This window comes from Nannobrachium achirus, assembly GCF_963921795.1.
Source record: "Nannobrachium achirus genome assembly, chromosome: 7".
In the NCBI taxonomy this organism is placed as follows: domain Eukaryota; kingdom Metazoa; phylum Chordata; class Actinopteri; order Myctophiformes; family Myctophidae; genus Nannobrachium; species Nannobrachium achirus.
In genome coordinates this window covers 25,576,851-25,583,275 of record NC_137816.1, presented here as the reverse complement: position 1 = coordinate 25,583,275, position 6,425 = coordinate 25,576,851, and positions in this window count along the sequence as shown.

Genomic DNA, 6,425 nt, shown 5'->3' with positions numbered 1-6,425 from the left:
ATCTAGGAGGGTGTGCTAGGGGCCCTGCATATCCTAGGGGGGAGGGTGGCGAGAGGGAGGGAGAGAGAGAGAGAGAGAGAGAGAGAGAGAGAGAGAGAGAACCTAATAACGAACGTTCATTACTATTTGTGAAAATATTTATTGTTTTGTATTTGTCATTTTCTTTTTGGTCCATTATTTTTTTTCTTCTATTATGTTTTTTTAGTTGCTTTCTGCTTGTACTGCATTTGTATTTATGTACTTATTTTGCTTTATGTACCAGTAAATAAGGGGGGGGGGGGGGGGGGGATATATATACATATGTAAGCTGATGCCATGCCATGCTCTACAAGATGTTCAAGCTTAATAAATATAACATTATAGTAATAATACATTAAAGGAGCTATAGTCAACTTTTTCTTGAAAAATGGATGCTAAAATAAAAATAATGTTTTGAAAATATTTTATAAAAAAAATAAGCTTCATATGTGTTTCTATTGAAGAATTACCACAAAAAGCGTAAAATAAAGATAAAATAATCATTTTGGCCATTGTCAGACCGACACTTTGTTTACATTCTAGTCTATAGACTAGGATGTAAACAAAGTGTCGGCCCTACAATGAAAAAGTTGACTATAGCTCCTTTAAGACACTAAGGTTAGCATTTGTTCCTCTTATACTCAAATAGTACCAATAAGTATTTCCTGTTGGCCTGATGTATTCTTCTTTATTTGTTTATCTAGCGACTTTGGCTTCCCTGGTCAGAGGCACTGTTCTCTAAAAGTTCTCTAATGTTTTCAGTGCTCAACCCTTTTAACGTTTACAAAGTTACACATGGTATACCGGTAAGCTACTGTCGAATTTGTTGGTTTTCCCTTGTTTGTGAAAACGGTATTGATCCCGATTTTAAACACACCATCACTTACACAGAAAACTAACAATGATACATTATATGCTTTACAATACAGGTTTCTTTTGTTTTGTTGTAACTGTTCAAAAATTGGACACAATTGTATTATGGATTATCCATACATAGCAGAACTGAAGACTAACAAAAGAGAATCTATAGACATTTCAATTATGCAACATTAATAATATGTAAAGGCGTATAATTCAAGCACAGTTCACTTTTATAACAGGTTCACTTTATTTTGATTTAAATATATATGTGATCTTAAATAATGAATTTCCATCATGTTGAAGTATTATATTTTGTACTTACGTTAGTTCTGTCGAGTAGATGAGTGGTTGAATTGAGAAATGAAGTTCCTTAGAAATGAAGGTGCCTTTTCAACTCCCATGTGTGACACAGAATGAGGAACTCAGAAATGTCATCATCAGCATTCGATTTGTAGCCTATACACATCACCATATGACAAATAACGAAACTAAGATGCAATTGGAAATTGCAAGTGTGGTTGCTGTGACCCGAATCACACCTGCAGTTGCAACCACACTAAATAGCTGATCTGCAAGCTCACACGTCGCATTGTAAGGCATTATGAGCTTGTACTGTAGATCTGCTATTTTAAATATTTCTGAAAATAGCCTAGGGGAGAGTGGGGTAAACTGAGACACCGGGTAATGTGAGACACCCCCTGTATCTAGGCAATGGAACACATGTTGTCATGTGACCATCATATTTTCAAGCCCCTTGAATGTCCCCCTTGACATGAAGGAGAGGATAGTGCTGTGGAAAACATGCTTCTTTTCACAAAAATATGTTTTTTGCCTGTAAAAGTACATTTTCTTGGGGGCACGGTGGCGCTGTGGGTAGCACTGTCGCCTCACAGCTAGAAGGTCCTGGGTTTGATTCCCGCTGGGGGACGCTGTGGGCACTGGGGGCGTGTTCTCTCCTCCACGTCATCAGCGCCCACACCCTAGGTGGGGTTGGCGAAAGGACCTTACTGTGTGGAGTTTGCATGTTCTCCCTGTGTCTCCTATTAGGGTAGATACCCTCACAAAAATATGCAGTAATCCTGGTCTCTATACTGCCTCCCCCTGGCCAGTCGGGGCGCCTGATGGAGGGGAAAGGAACTGGTTGGAATAACGTGTTCCTTCCACGCGCTACCGGGGAAATCCCCACTGTCAGGTGAAAAGAAGCAACTTGGACTCCTCATGCATAGAAGGAAGCATGAAGTCAGTCCATTTTCTCCCCAGGCGCGGCAGAGGGAGAGCAGAGCCCATAGGCAATTGGCACTGGGTGAAAAAATTGGTTACAAAATCGTGGGATAAAAATGATAAAGAAGCAAAAGTACATTTTCTTGCTGTCAACATAATCAGCTGTTGTGTCAAAGCAAATTGATTCGGGAGAACATTTTATATCATACATGTTGATGAACTACATATTACTAGCATATTTGACTAAATATGCTAATTAGTTTGGAAAATGGATTGGAAAAACTACATAAGGATCAAATGAGAAAAGTGTGGTAAACCCTTTTATATTTTTTATTTATATTTTTCTGCCCGTGACACATGGGTGGAAATGACAGTACAAACCCTATTAAATTTTTTTTTTGCAAACCATACAGTATGGCAGAACACAGTCTTATGAAACAGCTTTTTTCACTATAAGGGAGAAAACTGAAGACAAAAGATAAAAAAGAGAATAGAGAAGTATGACTAAGTTCAATTTTATCACCAACTTCATGTCATGGGTGGAGCTGGAATTTAAACAAAAGTCAGCCTGGGAATTAATTACAGCGGCCCTCATATTTGTTATTTAACAAATAATAAAAATAAGTAGTGAAAGTTAATCTGTCAAACAAATAATACAAATAAATACAGTAAAATAAATACAAATTAAAGGGCCCCAGCACAATAATCTATTGGGTAAGATGTTATGGGAGGAATGGCTGCAAAAAGATAAAATAAGAGAGAAGTGACCAAGTTACAGAAGTGGTCAATTTCATCATCAACTTTATGTTGAAATTTGTGGTGGTCCAGTAGATCATATCTCACACTTGATTAATGTCATGTCCACATATGCAGAAACAACAAGATACATACAGTAGGAGGAAGTATTGTTTAAACATGTTTGGTGTTTAAAGTTGTTTAAAATGTATTTAAGACATTTTATAGGTGGCTTTGGCCAAATCCTTTATTATTACAAAGTCTATTTACTATAACTGTAAAAGTTATCAGCCAAAATGTCAGAATTATATCACCTTTTGCGAATTGTCATGGGTCATTTCTGGCATCCATTTTAAAAAGCCTTTATGCGTCTAAATTTGTGGGTACCCCTTCTGAATGGTTAGATATAACCCTACTATATCTAACCCCCATGTAACGGTGACCAAAGTTGAGCTTAATTACCCTACCAGCAGTTTTGTTTCATTATTGAATTTTAGTTGACCTGACTCACAAGGACTCACAAGGACCCCCTTCTGATTTCGCTCTACACTAAATATATATTTCGCAAAAAGCCAATCTTGTAGATCTACTATGTTCGCTGAATGTTAATCCCAGTAGTGATGCTTTCATGTGGGCATGTGTTTGGTGTAGTTATGGTTAGGGTACAGTCAGGGAGTGTCCTCAGACTCCATTCAAAAGTTGACCAGTGTGTTCCAGAGGGCTAGCTAGCACAGCCAGGGACCGAATTGTACTGAATCAGCAAGTGAAATATACTGGTATAGGCTATACAACATGAGCAAAATAAACACAAACGGCTTCCCTGTTTGGCCTTTCATTGTTAGTCAGATACAATGAGTGCAATTAAGCTGCTCTGTGTTATATATAACATTAGTGTATAATACAGTAACATAAATACAGACACCATTGAAATTATATTTGATATTATATTTTGCTTGCTTGTTTTCCATGCATAGAATTTCAACTGTGACCCAACGTTCCCGCTCCAGGTTTCGCAGTTACTTCAGGCTTTTGTGTCTCTCTGGAGGAGGTGCGTTTGTTGTGTGAGGTCATGCACAGCATGAGCTGTGATTGGTCTACTCTTAGGGGGACATAATGCATGTACATAGTAGGCTACGTAATACAGGCCTACACATGAACCATGTTCTAGACAACTTGGCCTATGGCCACGCTGTAAAAAGGATTAACCTAGGAGCCAACCCTATAATGAAAAAAATAAGTTGCCATAAATCACTTTATTTCAAATTCACATGACATCTGCGAAACTGTTTTGCTTAAAAGCAAAGGCACACATCTACAAATTGGACAATATAACCACCAGCAGGCAATAAATAAAACAGAGCCTCATGTCACAATATCTGTACTAGAGATCTTTTTAAGATACATTTTACAAGCAATTGTCTTTGCTCTCTCTGCATAGCTACAGTATACTGTACCATATTGTGAGAATACACTTAGCTGATGTTCATTGGTCAGTGAAAAAGGCTCACATTTGGATGCTGTATTCAAGGCCATATAGCAACCATTTTCCTCAAGTCATTGGGTAAAGGAGTTCATGTTGATTGACATACCCTAATGAAGGTGAAAGGCCTAACCCAGTATTGGAACAGAGTACCCATGTCATCTTCATATTTGCAAACCATGTCTATACAACAGGGAAAGCTATTTTCTGTTATATACTGTATAGGCTACAGTACCCGGAATAAGTAGTGCACTGATAGCTTTCATTGTTCAGCCAAAAGTTCAGTACAATATTACACTGTCAGCACAGCTGGTCATGTTCTAGCCTAAACTGAATCCCACCAGAGCCTCTTCCCAGTGCCTAATATCAGTCTGTCTCAAAAACAGAAAAGTGCCAAGGAGGATTCTTAAAATCAACACAATAATGGGGTTTGCATTTAACAATATACAATACCCAGGGAACAACAGTAAATGGTTAATGCAAGATAGAGCATCGCACTTTGCAGTCATGTGACAAACACAGACCACAAGAGCACAACACAAAAAGCACAGCCTACAAGTGAAAAGCTGGTAAGGGATGTTCACATGAACACATACCGTACTTGCACACAAGTAAATCACAAGCCATCACACAAACAGAAGGACACTGACATCAGAGTCTATGTCCTGTACCAGTGCATCTCAAATGATATTACACTCGTAAACAAAAAGTACATTGATCAGGACCCAATATAATTCCTTACATAATACCATTGATCTGATGTACAGTAGTTGTTTGTCAGCAACCGTGTTCAGGTGATTCTACAACCCAAATTCAGGTCTTGAATCAATGGTTGAGAAACCTTTTTTGCAGCACAATACTTATAACACCACCACAATCCTTAACACAAGTTCATGTACATGGAATGATGCAGTCTCGGGATTTATGTTTTGGAGTCAGTGAGAAATGCAGTGAAGTATAATGGCATTAGTGTAACGTCTTCCTCCTCCACATAATCAGTTCCAGTGTTAATTTACGGTAAGCCCTGTTTCAGAAATTGCAGAAATGGCAGCTCTAGAAGCTCACAACACATTGCAACACGTGTGAGCTTGTACTTCTGCTATTTGTGCTACTTTAAAAAACATTTTACCTATAAAGCCAGGCCCAAAATAGAGATGCAGGTGAAAGTGGTTAAAGGTCCAAATGCTTTTATGGGCCATTAGGGCACCTTGTGAGTTGTGAATATTACAACTAACTAAATGCTTGCTCTGTTTATGCTGGTCAATAATTGGCAAATAGGTAAACATGGTCATCATAGAGCTAACAAAACAGATTGTTATTTTCAACATATCCTAGATCAAAAAATACTTTTCACCAATAACAGTGAGTCTGTGTCACCAAAACAAATACATAGGTAATATCTCTGAAGTCATAAAACTCAACATAGTACTGTACTTGCTTTTAGTGCTTTGTGATAAACCTAGACATTGTAATCTTTCCCAAGCAAACTTTATGTAGCAAGGTCAAAGCTTTTTCCATCTCTGTGTCTGTGCATCATGTGCATTGCCTTGTTTACATGGTCAAAAGACATGCCTGCTTGGTACTGGCATTACAACTGGAGCTGGTCCTCACTGATGAAATACACTGACCAAAACAACAGTACTGGTTTGGTACTTGTTGTATCACTTGTATTGTATTTGTTTTGTTAAGATGGACCACGTTTAAACAATTCCAAGCTGATCTCTATCCCACCCAAAAAAAGAAGAAATAATAAATATTTAAATAAATAAAATTATCTACAAAAAATGTAATAATCTTTCAAAAGAAAGCTGACAACACATACTGTAGCTCACAAACGCCACAGTGAGATGCATTGTGAGCTTGTAAAATCTGAGAGTTTCACAGGACACTATTTTTAGAAATAGGACTTTAGTGGGTAAGTAGGTACAGTACAAGATTTTGTATTTATTGATTTTTTGGGTGTTGTTTGTACTTCTCGTTGGCTATGTTGAAAATAACAAAAACATGTATTTATTCTGTCATAGCACCTTGGTAGCACTTTAAATCTTTAGAAAAAGATTATAGTTTGGATGGGAATTTGATGATGTATCCGCTAACATATCGTCACTGT